We start from the raw sequence: 16080 nt of genomic DNA on the forward strand, positions 1-16080 counted from the left end.
TCTAAACTACTCTCACCACACAGTAATACCAACTTTCAGGTTACCGGACTCATAAAAATTATTTATGAAATCGTTTCATTGCGTCTGAAATATTTTTTGGCATACAGAATAAGCTGGTCTAGAAGGGGGGAGGTGGGGGGCATGAAGAGAGAAAGTGTTTTTTTAAGCAAAGGATGCAGGGTGGAAAGAAAAAAATGAAATTCATGGAGAGAAAAGAGTGAAAAGGATACAAGCTGATTGACTTAGAAACGATTCATTAACACGCGAACACATACATATGTCTGCGAAAGTGATCAATGATCGAGTGCTCAGGGTATGGCACACACAATCAATTCACCTTTAGGCACTGACACACATACACACACACACAGCGTTAACGTCAGAGCAACGTCAGAACTGCCACAGTGGATTAGGCCTCAGCCTTGGTCCGTTGCCCTCCATCACCTGTCAAACAGGGAATATGTCGTTTCTGGAAGAGAGACAAATTCACATCACAGCAAAGAGGTTCGAAAAAGTCGAAAAAGTGATTGACTGGACAGTCATTGTTTTTAGGTTGGAGTTTGTTAAAACTGCATTAGTATTTCTTTTTGGCTGAAATGCAGTATCTGAAAGCTGAGTCTGGACTGCAGGGCTGCAGAGTCGGCTGGTGTTTCTCCGTGGGCTCAGATCTACTTACAGGCTTCTCTCATTAGAGGGAGTTTGATTTGATTCAACAGAAATATTTGAAGAGTGGGGATTAGCTCATCTGTCAGCTCTGGTTTGGGTCTGCCTGTCACTAAAATGCTTCTTTGAGTGATTCAGAACTTTTGTGCGCCAGATTAAATTAGATTTGAGATTTACTAATCAGACTTATCTATAAATTGTCTTCATATTGCTGTGAAAACTCACACGATGTTGCTTCTGTCAAAGCTGTCACATGTTGCATATTTACAGTAAATTTAGTGAGTAGTATGACTGCTTTACTGCTGCCTGTTCAATCTGATACTGTTTGGCTGTTGGAGACTTAAATCACGAAAGAGCTTCAGGAATTTTTCAGTTTACAGAGTCTGAAGTCACTGGTCGGCAGGTCGAACAGCTGTGTTTGACCGTGCACTGTTAAGTCTGCACACACACAATAACAAAGCAGTCCATCCACAGTCACATCCATGCACTGTGAGCAGGAACACGTCCTGATACCAACAAAAATACAAATCAAATAGCCACACCCACACCTGCACACTCACTCACACACACACACACACACACACACACACACACACACACACACACACACACAAAGAGTTATTTGTTGTGACAGTGTGTGTCTCCTGTGGGAGGAAGCCATCATACATCGCCCCAGAAATAAACCTCTCTCCAGGGTAGGAGACAAAGGGCATGGAGATCTCTCTCTCTCTCCCTCCCTCTCTCTCTTTCTCTTTCTCTGTCTCACACACACACACACACACACACACACACACACACACACACACACACACACACACACACACACACACACACACACACACACACAGGGAAGCATTCAAATGCATATTCACACATCAACCCAGACTTGTGCACGTACATACCAAATCATTCAAGAGAGTATATAGTGTGCGTGCGTGCGTGCGTGCGTGCGTGCGTGCGTGCGTGCGTGCGTGCGTGCGTGCGTGCGTGCGTGCGTGCGTGCGTGCGTGCGTGCATGCGTAGGCCTCTCACTGGGCATCCCATGAGACTGCATGTGATGGAATGACCAGATAACATTTTTATGTCCTTATTAGTGCTTCACCTCTCACTACTTCTTGGTTACTGTGAGCGACATCAGTTCTCCAGCATCATACATTAAATCCACTAGAAAAAACACCATTCACCAGCTCCCTAATCTGATTTTTACAAGGCTGTGTGATGGATCGTTGTTGTCCAAACATCACTTAACCCCTGTGAATTGTTTTAATGGGGTTTTTTTTGCAAAGCAATGTGATCTCCAGGAGTGACACCAAACCTCCAGGGAAACAGACAGTGGCTTCTGACACTGACAAATGGCGTACACCGTTGAGTCTATATGTTAATTAAAGATAGAAACGCAGCAGGTTTTATCTGTGCAGCTACCATCATGCTGCCCTTGAGCAAAGCCTTCTCCACTCATTTTCACTGGTTATGCTGTTCAGCAACCAGATCAAAGGGCATTATCATGCAAAAGTGCAGCAGAGCTTAGCAGAAAAACAGCTTCTGCTCAGCCACTGGATGAAAAATATTCCACAAAACAAACAGTTTGAGTAGCAAGATGATCTGTCACATGACCGTGTCAAATCCAACCTTATGTACTCCTGATGCATCCTTGAGGATTTGTTTCATAAGACAGTTTGGTCACAAACAGTACTGACCAATTAATGATAGGATGGAGATGGAAATTTCTCACTTCAAGCCCATCACTGCTCGCCTTCTGACATGTGGCTGTCAATGCAGTTACGTCTCAGAGGCAAATGTACTTGTTACTCCGCTACATTTATATAACAGCTGTAGTTGTTAGTTACTTTTCAGATTACGTGGCTCTCACAGGACAGCAATGCTACAAACACATGATGATCTCATACACGTCATCAGCTGCATTTGTCCAACAGTCAGCATTGTTCTGAGCAAACAGTGTGGACACTGGTCTTTCAATTGGAAAAAATATGTTTAGGCTCAATTAACCTATTATTGTTTAATATTTAAACATCTTTACAAACATAAAATGATTTTTATGAGCCAATATTAGTGTGAACAGACTCCTCAAAAACATGGAAAATCCGTAATAACTAGAAACTGCTCTCAGACATCTGATGAATGAGTCGTTATCTCAACAAAAAACTCCTCTACAGGATCCTAGAAAGCAAACTAATGTCTCAGTTTGAGACTCAATACAACAGTTGGCCAACTAAAATAAAACAAATGACACTGTTTGCCTCGTATAGACAAGCTTAGTGATTTTCCAACAATTCCAGAATTACCTCCCATCGTCCGACCAGAGCGCTGTTCTCAGCTCCAGGGAATGTCTTGTCAGGGAGTCGAGTGGTTTGATGGTGGGTCGACAGAAAGGGAGGATGGATCTGGACTCGTTCTACAGAACAGGTGAAACATGAAGTATGGACTTTTTGGCTCGTTGCCAGGGGTTGGATCAACAATCACACGGATTGCACCACTTCCACTGGTGAGTAATGCACACGTTTTCTCAATTTATTAATGAGGCCTGTGGGCTGCAAGTTGATCACTGTTAGAATATATAAAATTGTTCAAATTGGTTCAAGCTTAAAAATCTACAGCAGACTTGGGTGGAGGAGCTCTGGCTGCTGATTTCCTGTGATCATCCTTTACTCGCCGATATTTCCCAAGACTGGTCAAATGCTTCAACTCCACATTTTGACTTGTTTTTTCAGACCAGTCTGCCACAATTTGCATAAAACTTTTAGATTTTTTCTGTTTCTTCAAATATTCATAGCTGCATCTGAATTGCTAGCTGACAAAGTCACAAAGCACAGTTCAGTGTGTTTCACGTGTGTGATACGTTAAGTTCATCATGCACGACGCTGCTCATCTGCTTCGTCCTGACCGCTAAAGGTTGAAAAATTATCAAAACATCAATAAATTCCCATCACTTTCTTCATGTGGATGGATGAATGCACGTACACACACGTTACCCAAAGTCATTCTCACACACGGAGACAGTGAGGACTGTTGTTGCAGCTGAGGACAGAAGACAAATAGTTCCAAAAGGTCAAATGTCAATCAGGCTGAGGGGATGTTTGCTGTTAAACTGGGTTTAAACTCGATGAATGTCTCTAACCATACGGAACAGTGTGTGTCGATGCACGTGCGGGTGCGTGTATGTATGCCTGTTTGTGAAGTTGAGAAATTGCAGCAGCGTGAAAATGAGGAAAATTTGCAGAAGAAACATTCCAATCGACTGTTTCACTCTAATCTACTCATGATTTATGAATCGTGTGTTATTTTCTTTATTTGTTAAATTTATGCTGCAATCACGCCGTCCGTTGTAGAGAAAATTAATATCCAGCACGATCACATTACACTGTTGTCTGAGTAACACATAAATCAGGTTGTTGGAAGCGGTTTTGAATTCAAAAGAGATGCGTCATTTTGGCACTTTGGGGAAATATTTTTTACAGTGTACGTGGCTGCTGAAGCTTGTATACTGCAGAGAAACCCACCGAATGTCACGCTTGAATTGCATCCACGCACGCTGTATTTACAGTGCAGTGCTGAGAAACAGAAGACTGCGACTCCTCTTTGGATAGATTATTTGATACTGTGCAAATATCCTGTTATCCCAATTTGAATACCCTGTCTCCAGAAATACGCGAGATTGTTTAAAATCTAAGCTTCAGAAGATTTTTGCAGAAATCAGTGGCTAATGTTACAAATGCTACTGTACATCCATGTTTATTCCCAGTCTGTTAATCTTTAAACTGGCAGCACTAATGAAGTAAAATGTCAGATTTGCATGTTTTTGGCCTTTAACTTTATGTACTTTACATTGACAAAATGTAAATATAATGAATGGAACATGACAGTGAGTGATTTAATGGGATAAAATGACAAACAAACATTGAACATGATTAAATGAAACGCCCTCAAATGCTATTTCTTCTTGATTAACTCCTGCTATCATCTCTTTCGCATTTGCAGCCACCTCCGTGATTTGTCTTACACTGATGAGAAATACTCTCTCTGATCACTTTTCTCAGCTGTCAGAGAACGTGTTTTTATTTCTTTCGAATCGCTTGTGTCACAGATAACAACCAGTGCAACTACAGCAGTACAGGGAGAGTCTAATTTGACGAGTGCTTCAGCTTTGTGTACGCGTGCTTCTCCCTTTCACTCTCTTCACCACCTTTGTTTTTTTTCTTTACTTGTTTCCTCTCATCCTCCCTTTGTCCATCGCCGCTCACCTCTTAAACATCACTTTAGTCACGTTACGCTCTCTCCCTCCTCAAACAAACATCTGCCAAATCCCATTTTTCTCCTCGCTATCACCGTCTTCCTCTTCTCCTCTTGTTAAGGAGTTTTTAAGTTGCTGACAGCTATCAAATGAAGAGAAACATGTCAGAAAATTACATTTAAACAGACGACTCATCCACACAGAGACAAACATAGACTGTAGTGAATGGAGAACACACACACACACTTTCTGAGTCATAATGATCAAAGCTAAGTTAAAGTAACTCCCAGCACACAACAAAACCTGGCTGCTGTGTGTGAGTTATTGGGTCAAGGTGACCCTGTCGTCCATAGCTCTCACTTTACAGGAAATGGTGATTTATTGGGAGTAAAATAGACCACAAACGTCAACATGGTCACATATACTCTCACTTTTACACACATACACACGACAGAACTAAAGCAGCTCAGTGAGAAAGTGAGGTCCATCTACGATGTCCTGTGACTCCCCAGCGATGTACAAGGCCACAAATCCACAGCAGGTGATGCGTTGCAGTTCTAATTAGCTGGATGTCTGCAGTAATAATGGATTTCTCTCATAATTTCTACAGAATGATTCGATTACAGACCAATGTGATTGGTCTAAATGAGTATATAATGAGAGCGTGGTAATGAAGTTACAGGATGTTCCAGGAAGTAGGACGGCTCTCAGAGCATATCCTTAAATCACACCCATAACGACGCGCACGCACACACACACACACACACACACACACACACACACACACACACACACACACACACACACACACACACACACACACACACACACAGTTTCACAGATTGTTTCATCAGCTGTATCTGTGCCCTGCTAGTTCCTTTGAACAGCTGTGAACTGACTTCAAAGCCTGACACACACACACACACACACACACACACATTAGATAGAGTTAGTCTAAGACTGTCATCTGAGAACACTGTGTGTCACAGCTGAATCAAAACTGCACTTTTTGAAACATCAGGCATCCAAACCGACCAGTACAAACTCACATTTAAACGTGACTTTCATTCAACATTTTGGGAAATGCAGCTATTCACTTTCTTGCAGAGAGTTAGATGAGAGGATTGATACCACTGTCATGTCTGTGAGGTGAATACGAAGCTGCAGCACGCAGCCTTTTAGCTTAGCTTAGCATACATACTGGAAACAGTGGGAAACGGCTAGCCTGGCTCTGTGCAAAGGTTTGTCACCTGCCAACACCTCAAAAGCTCACTAAACATTTTATGTGTCTTTTGTTAAATCTGTACAAGAGCTGAAGTTACAGTGACAATGTCATAATGTAAAATATTGATTAGTGAAGCTCAGAATGACCCCGAATTAATTAATCACAAACTTCCACAAGTACAGCTGACTTGTGTTGTGTTACTTATTCCAAAGGGAAAGGGATACAAACCTCTGACAAAATGTGTCTGATTTCAGTCTGTTTGGCCACATTATCACAGAAAATCCAGGCTTTCTAGGTTAGTGGACACAATTTTTTTACAACACTGGTGCTGATGGTGTGTTTTCCAGTAATCCTATAGGGAAAAACACAGTGCCAAAGATAATATACACTGATCTCTGAGCTCACCCAGGATTTTACATATGGGTGACCACAGAGATTTCTAGGAAAAATATACATTCGACAAAATATGCATCACTTTTTTTATCCTGTGAACCTTAATGGAAGCCAAATGTCCACACAAATGCATAGATGGTGATAAAAGGGCACGTGCAGGGAGATGGAAGTGTTGAGGGTGGTCACACACGCACGCACATGGACACATGCAGCTTCGCGCAAAGGGCATCCTACTCTCACAGCCTTGTGAGGTTGCCTCTATGATCTTTTAATTTGCATGGATCAACACTAATCCTCCAATCCTGCTCATCTCTTTTCCACTCTGGTGACCCTGGTGGAAAATATCAGAGCGAGGCAGGACATGTGGATTATTGCTTGTTTGGGATAAAGTCATGTGAGGCTTCAGCTTGTTTGTCATCGCTGTCGATAAAGATTCTTCAACTTATGTAGCTGTAGGGTTGTTAAAAGCATTTTATTCCACTCCGCTGTGACATATACTTTCTGTATCAGCTTAATCCAGTCATCACTGAAGCTTTATGATGTGTACACTGATTTAAATATTCTGTGTGGCTTGTGCATCATTCCCCAAACTTCAGTCTGACACATTTAGTATGTTTGGAAACTTTGACATCATCACTAGAATTAAACTGAAAATTAACTTCATACTCTGCCTCAAGCTCAATTATAGTCAATAATGAACGGTCAGACATAAAAAAAAAAAAAAAAATTAGTTGCAGAGCAGCAGTGCATAAACATGGGTTATGGGGAAGCAAATAAGGAGATATTAATCAGTAAATGAGCTGTGGTCTGAATTCTGATTATTGAAATGCCATATTGGCATTCAGCTGAAGGCCTGAAACACATATGGGAAGACAGCAGCAAGCTGAATTAGAGACTGATGTGGAAGAAAGAGAGAGTGATGTGAGGCAGCTGAGGGAGCTGCAGAGAGAAATGCAGACATAGATGAAAGAAAGATGGAGGGAGAGAACGGATGAAAGAAGAAAACACTGATTCATTATTGAGGATCATGCCCCTCAACCAAAGTGTGGAAACACACACAGATACACACAGGGGGAGGCTGGCAGGGCGGTGCAGTGGGCGTGGGTGGACACGCCCTGTTAGCCAGAGGGTCTGACAGTTTATTACCTCACAAGAACCATGAGGAAGATGAAGGTCCTCCTTTCATAAATCTTCATCTACATGTTTACAGCTTACAGGTGCATATTAATCTGATGAAGGTCAGTGAAGACTGAGAAGTCGTAGCTTCTGTTGTTGAATGCACTTTGGACTGTAAGGTTTTCAGATTATCCTGATTATCATTGCTTGTTTGTTTTGTTTTTGAATGGCGGCAGGTCAAAATGTCTTAGTTTCACTGAGGGACTCCACACTCATGACTGCAGTATTTCTAAAATCCTGGTGAACAAGGACAAGAGTTCTCACTGGCTTCCCACCTGTGAACACACTGGAGGAAATGCTGACATTGATTGCAATCCAGGCTCCTGTAGCGGCGGGCAAAAGCCTTTCTCCTGCAGCTAATGTGTGCTGTGCTAAACCTTGTTTTGAGACATGTTTGATTAGCAGTCAGTCTTCCCAACCTCAAATTTGACTGAAACAGAAAAGAGATTGCGCATATTTAACATGAGTTCAAGTCTCTTTCTTTAAATTAATTTAGGTCGCTGGCTGTGGTTTGACAAGACAACCCCCGGTCCCGTAGATGATGCCATGACAGCTGCTGGGCTCGCAGAGGGCTTGTAAGTCGACCTAGGTTGGATTTGTTTTGTCATAACACTTGATGTTTTTGAACTGACCTTCCAGAGCAACATCCAGAAGCATTTGTTTTCCTAAGATGTGAAGGCAGTTTTGTTAAAGCGATGTTAATAGATAAGAAACCACAACCCCACATTAGAGCTTGGAAACAGTCACAGAGAGGCGGTGGGTCGGTGGTGATCCATTTTTGTCACCATTCTCAGAGCAGAAATCCTCCTAAGAGCTCAGGCTGACAGGAAAAACACCAAACCACACCCCATGTTCTTCAAAACAGACAACACACACAGACATCAGAGAGCATCTCCTCTAAAGATGCATCCATAAATAATGACTGCATAAGTCACTGTGATGCAGAGTGGTCTGACACATACACGCACCCTAACCCCACCCCGCCCCATAACTCAGCCCTGCTTCATTTGGCTAATATGACAGGCACACTGTGTAAATTACACGACCTTTGTTCACTCATTCATACTTTCAGTGTGTGTGATTTCCATTAGCACGTTGGCTCGTGTGACGTAACGCCACAGCCCATACTCACCCGCCTGTGCAGCAAAGACGGTCCATGTGAGATATTCAAACCTCCCATAGCCAATTAGTGTAATGGGGACATATTTGCATATATAGAGGGTGTGAAGTGGTAAAAGATAAAGGGAGGGAGGACGGCTGGAGGGCTGGAGGGTTAGAGGAATGAGAAGAGGAGAAGCTGAAATGGAATAGACAAGAGGGGTGAACTGTGAAAACACATGAGAGGGAAACGAACAACATCATTGAAGCTGTCATTGAGCGTTTTGCGGGCTTAAGTGTTACTTGACTGTTACAACCGAGGCTGTTACCGATTTACCAGCGAAGGTGTGCCGTCTGAGAGGACAATAACAGGAGACTTGCTGGTTACCATCGTTTGCATGGCAATCAGTTTCATTTTGCAGGCTGGAGATCAGCAACGCAGTTTGAAAGCATCCTTGAACAGTCAGATTGAAATGACCCAGTATCTAGTTTATGAGTTACCTTCTGTTTTCCACACACCATCAGGCGTTTTATGTTGAACCTGATGAAGATACATCTTAGTTAGTGAGAGCGAAGAGACTAAGTTAAACTAGGTTCATTTCAACCGCCTGCATTAGTCCTCGTTAGTGAGAGCATGAGCACGTGGCGCTGGTGCAGAAGGTGCTCATGAAAGCTCGGACACAGGTAACAGGTAGGGCTGTCGAATATTCTAAATTCTATTCAATTCAATTCAATTCAATTCAATTTTATTTGTATAGCGCCAAATCACAACAGAAGTTGTCTCAGGACACTTTCCATATAGAGCTGGTACAGACCAAGCTCTTTTATCTACAAAGAAACCAACAATTCCCCCATGAGCAAGCACTTGGCGACAGTGGCGAGGAAAAACTTCCTTTTAACAGGCAGAAACCTCGAGCAGAACCAGACTCTGGGTGGGCGGCCATCTGCCTCGACCGGTTGGGTGAGAGAGGAAGAGCAAGAGAGAGAGAGTGAGACAGACAGACAGACAGACAGACAGACAGACAGACAGACAGACAGACAGACAGACAGACAGACAGACAGACAGACAGACAGACAGACAGACAGAAAGAAAAGCAGTCAGAGAGAGAGAGAGAGAGAGAGAGAGAGAGAGAGAGAGACAGAGACAGAGAGACAGACATGCAGTCACAGTAACAGTGACAGTGGATGTAATAACAGCAGTAGCAGTTGCAGTGGATGTCAGGCAGGGCCAAGGCAGGAGACGCAGCTGAAATCAACAATCCAGATTCTAATATATAATCAAATTTTTAAAAATCGAAACATTCGATTGTGAAAATGAATACTTGACATGTCTAAGTCCCTCTGATCACGATGTCTGGTGAAAATAATTTGTGTGTTCCACGTGAAAATGCTCTGACTCTACAGGCTGTTTTCCTGCTGCTTCTCTGATGTCCGCCCCCTCTCTCGCTCCTCTCCCGATTCAGTGAATAAAGAGTTTATTTCAATCGATCCAGAGTTGGCGGCGATTGTTGGAACACCGTAAGGACGAATCAAGGAGGTTTCGGTGAGTTTGAATGAAGCGTGTTTTACGATGGTAAAGTTACCATTTCTGTGAATGGAGTCTGGTTGCTTTGGCGAGAGCAACATCTTAGTCATTAACAAAGGTGTTTCTGTATAGATCCTTTCTATAATGTTTTCAGACATTTTACAATCTGAGCCTGCTCATTTCACAGCTGCTGGCTTGTCTTCATTGAAGTAGTCAACGTAATCAAGTCTCCATTGACAGAGAGCAGTAATATGTGATGAGACCTGCTGCTTTGTTAGTTATGACCTTGACCAGAGCATGTGCAGTGAGCTTATCTTCCTTTGGTGGTACTAACCTAAAAACACAGACAATAGCAGCTTATTATGTATTAATTTGTAGTTATTTAACACCATTCTGGCAGATGGCCGAGTGTGCTGACCAAACATAAACTGGCCAGTACTCCGCCATTGTTTCAGACGTATGCTCATTACACTAAGCAACAATGAGCACGTGCGAATTGAGTTGTTGACATCATTGTCTCCCAAATGTTCCATAAAGACACATACACAGAAACCAGTTGAAAAAAATCAGCTTTTCAAAAGGCTTTTTTTTTTAATCTTCTATTTCAGTGACCTAAAACATTACATGTGAACAAGTTTTGCTAAATATTTTTATGTTTGTGGACAAGGCCTTTAGGTCCTGCATGTGCACACGCCCACACGCACGCACGCACGCACGCACGCACGCACGCACGCACGCACGCACGCACGCACGCACGCATCTCATAACACACTGCAGGTCACTGAAACTGAGGAACAACAGCACCTAAAAATGAGACACAAGAGGATGAAGCTAAACTGAGACAATTCTGGACCACAAAAGAGAGAAAGATAGTGCCTGGGCCAACAAATGAAAGATGCTCTGATTCATCCTGCCTGGTGATCGTGATCCATCTGGAACGATGTGTCACCGCGTTTCCTAAATCCACGCTGTGTTATTATGGGATCCGCAGATGCATCGATAACTTTGTAGGAAGGATTATCTCAAACTTTCTCCTGGAAAAGCATCCCTTGTTTCAGTATTTATGTGATCCACACACACTTGATGGATGTGTTTGAAATGCTACAGAATGATTGTTTAAAAAAATGAATGAATTAATGCTAATTTGAAGATCTATAATAACACATTTGTTGTTTACTTTTAACACTGGCACACAGTCACATGCATACTGCACCCACTCACATGCTCATGTCAGTCATATACAAATGCGTAAATGTGTAACATGTAAACACAGTAACAGCCACAGTCTTTCTTCCTTATTAAAGATACTTGGTGTTTTTTTTATTTACATCATTTAAGACAGAAGATGTGCCCTTAATGTCAGTCAGAAACCAACAGCTGTCATCAAGCCTCTTCCACACACACACCTGATTCCAACCACAGAGTCAAACAGGGTTCATGTCCGGGGTCAGCTCTGTATGTTTACAACATGACATCAAAGTACAAAATACTGATCAGATTCCTGACATGTGACCAGCGGCTCCAAACATCTGACAGAAATCCCTGTGAAATGACAAACTGTTAAACATCACAAATATTTTCTTAGTTTAAGACTGAGCTGGTGAACAAATGCAATGGAAGCTACTATTCTCATGTGGGTGAAGCTCCAGATTGGAGATCGGTGGGGAGATGAGCATGTATTAGTAGGACCCTGGACATGCATGATAAGCATCAACCATGTTTGTTTCTGCTGTTAAAATCAGGCTAATGTTAAACAAATAGGGGCCAGGTTCCCATCAGCTTAGACCCGTTGTACTGTAACTCAGCAGGGGTGAAGTTGATCTTAGCAACAAGACAGTTTATAACAATGTCCTGCAAAAAACAAAGTAAAGCAACTTTATTTTTTAATAAAATGACAATGTCATGCTCATTCAGTTGAAAAAACGAGTTTCATAAATCCATCCCTTCAGGAAATCACTCAAAATTTGATGTGGAATGAAAAATTTACAATAGCATCGATGGAAAAATCTCCCAGTTTTTTCTTAATTCTTGAAAAAAAAAAGACAGTACTTGAGGGCGGGAAAGTTTTGTGGGACACTTGCATGTTGGGAAAACCAGCCTGGCTTTAGATTGGCACACACACTGACATAAAGTATCTGGATGAAATAGAAAACGGACAACAAAGCAGTGGAAAACGTGATATCGTCAAATCATTTTGTGAATTACACCCAAAAAAAACCTCCTATATAATTTTATTACAATTTCCAATTTCAGCTTGAATATATTAAATAGATCTAAATTGTACAGATTTCTTACAGGTACAATAGGCCTTTATTAACAAATTACTATGTTTGCGCACTGGCAAATGCAACACGTTCTCATACTGTTTGACGCGCACACACACACACACACACACACACACACACACACACACACACACACACACACACACACACACACACACACACGCACGCACGCGCACTCAGACTCTCAGACCACAGTTGCTAGATGTATTTGGCTTTGTCTCACTGGACCCTCCCACACTTACCTCAGGCTCATGACAACATTTGCTCATGTTCGTTGTTTGACACAGCTGACACAGTGCAGCTCAGTTATACTGCCACTGTAACTGTGATGTACGCCTGTGTCTAAGTGACCTACAGTATGCACAGCGATGTAACGGTCCACGACTGACAACAACACTAGAGAACCAGTACCTGCAACACCTCCGCATCATAACAGCAAGACTTGTGAGATCTGACCAAACGTTTAATATTACACCAAGAATTTACAGACTTGGAGACATGAGCGTTGGACACAAGTTGCGTGGGTGTAACGCTGATGTAATGTCCTTTATTTAGCCTAGATGCAGAATTCAGGCACTGCTGAAGTTGAGTGTAAATTACACACGCACTACATTTATGCTACAACAGATCGGACACGTTAATGCATGTTCGCATAATAAAACATTGCCAGGATGGCAGTCAGTGAACTTGCCTTTGAAATACCTTACCCCAGGCTCAATCACACAGCTGTCAAATACACTTAAGAGTGGTTCACCTCCCTTACAAGGACCTTGTTTTACTGATACAATGCACTGATTTTTCCCCATACAGGATTTAAAACTGTTTACACTGACATACTCTTACAGTCAAATGGTGTTGTTTGCTTCTGTGATTCTGCAGGGGTCATTGTCTCCTTGCAGCAAGAGTCATGCCTACTTTTTGGTGTGTGAGAACATAAAATCAGATTTAAACAGATTTAAACTGTCACACCCTTTAAAATGTCCAAGTAAACAATGTAGACTAAGTTTGCAACAGCAGCTAGTCATCATTATTATTAACGTGGTCATTCTTCAATTATATGTATCTGATCTTGTCTTCTGGTTCATGTCCTCTGACTGTGGTGCACAGTTGCCAAACATCTTCTTTCACGAGTATCATCAAATTGCTGCTTTCCCTGTGTTTCTGGTTTAATCCATTAAAATAAGCTTATGTGTAAGACTGCTTATGGGTTCATTTATCCATATGGCATTTTTAATTGAACTAAAATAGAGCTAAAGACACTTCAGGGACCTCTCTGAAAACCTCTGCTTTGTATAAAATGGTCCATGCGGCCTCTCAACATTTGTGAAATTATACTAAATGTGGCTTAGCTGCATCCACTTTCCCTCAAGGGTCCAGTGTGTAGGATTTAGTGGCATCCTATTCTACCGCGTATACAAAAAACACGAAAGGTATCTCTTGAGCCAGTGTTTGGTTTGTCCGCTCTGGGCTACTGTAGAAACATGCAGTGCAATATAATGGATTCCATGGAAAGAGGACCTGCTGCCTTATTTATTATTATATATAGTATGTTTTCAATATTATACAATAATGAAAACATACTTGTGATTATCATATTCTATTTCTGCCAATAGATCTCTCTGAATCCTGCACTTTGAAGACATGGGAAACGTCCCTCGGGCTCTTGGAAAACTTCCATTCTCAACTGAACCATTCTCTAATGTATTTGACAGTTTCTACTGAACCAGGTTCAGGGTCAGACAGGCTTGTCAACGTTGTCATATGGAGAAACGTCAGAGTGCTGATGGTCTGAGCCACTGATGTATACAGATTTATGTCCCAGTGGGCACTGCAGATTCTGGTTCTCTATAATATCACAAAACATGAATGTTGTAGACCTTTCGGTCTCAGGAACAGTTGTCTTTGTTGCCACAAAGCAATAAAATGTAATTTTTGCTGTAATTATGCTGCTTTCTAACAGGTGTAGCAAGCCTCCACAAAAAAAAAAAATCATTTACTTTAAGTCTCAACTTGTCTTTAAATCAGTTTATACTGTGATAAGTTCTCTAGGCTTAAGATTACAAGGCTGACCCACTAAACAATGGCACCTAATTCAGAGTTAATACACATATTTTCTTTTTATTACAATTCCTGATATCTTTTAGGCTAAAAACTATGCCCCCATGTTTCACTGATTGGGTTTATCTTCAGGTGTTATTGTTGTCTAGTCCACTGTTAGTTCTATACTGCATAGTATACTTAAAGCGAGAGGAGACATTTTGAAAATAGGTTATAGTTTTTTCTGTTTACAGTAAATATACAACTGTAGATAGGACCATGAGATGTGTGGAAAATATTCTCAAAAATGTCTATTTTCATTGCCAAAATGTGTCAGGACCTTGACAGAGCACGCTCTAAATGTGCAAGCATGTAAAGCTTTGTGATGCTACTCCTGTCAGACAATCTGGTGACAGTTTTAAGAAGAATTTATGGCAATAATAACCAAAGTTTCTGGCACTTCTAACCCACCTCTGATTCAAACACTGGCAGGACAAAAGGAAAACATCCTTTACTCAAATATGGCACATTGCTTTGTTATGCTGGTGTTTATCTCAGATAGAGGGCACAATGCCCTTCAGTGGGTGAAAATTTTGACCAGATGGGCATTAGTCCTTGTGTCTGAAGTAAATTATCCTTCTTGTGTTTTACATAGCTTAGCTGGCACATGTTCCTGTTGAATCCCTGCCAGTGAGATGACAAAGTGTGCTGGTTCTGCCCTTTACAAACTGAACATGCACAACCTTTAAAAGCAAGATTAACATGTACTGGTGGTGTCTCAGAATTCATCTGGCTCCTTTTATTCACTCTTTTTAGAGGGTCAGCTACCAGGATGAAAATTGGCAAGATATAGTGAAATGCTATTCTCTTTCCAGTCCTGGTGGAGTTTTGTGAGTTGTAAGTGAATAATAAGTGAAGGTTAAAACCCTTGGTGGGAGTTTTCAGAGATGTATTCTGTAATTTAGAAGAGCAGTAATCAGCAGTTTAGCTGTTTGGCAGTAACTTGAGCCATATTGTGACACACAGGTAGCACTACGTGTTCAAATTTAAAGTAACTGGATCTTTTTTTTTTTTTTTTTTTGGTCATCAATAATAAGTTTAAATTAGTATGTGACATGAAACTCTGTGTACTTCAGATAAATATTTCTATCAACATCAAAAATGTCATATTTAATTAAACTACTCCTCCTACAAATAGTTTTTTTTTTTTCTCTGAGGGCCTCTAAAAGAAAAAACTCAAACTGATATCAACTGATTTATGATTTGTACTTCACTGATGTTACATCTGTGTGATGTCAACAACCAAAGACAACAATAGCAGCAATGTAACGTGAGTGGCATGAAGTATCCAAATGTGGCAAGTCTATTCCTGCTCCAACCCTTCACTCCCCGCTTTATGATGACAGTTTATGAAGATTATCTTGGATGA

The sequence above is a fragment of the Chaetodon trifascialis genome, chromosome 9 (assembly GCF_039877785.1).
Source record: "Chaetodon trifascialis isolate fChaTrf1 chromosome 9, fChaTrf1.hap1, whole genome shotgun sequence".
NCBI classification, from domain to species: Eukaryota; Metazoa; Chordata; class Actinopteri; order Chaetodontiformes; family Chaetodontidae; genus Chaetodon; species Chaetodon trifascialis.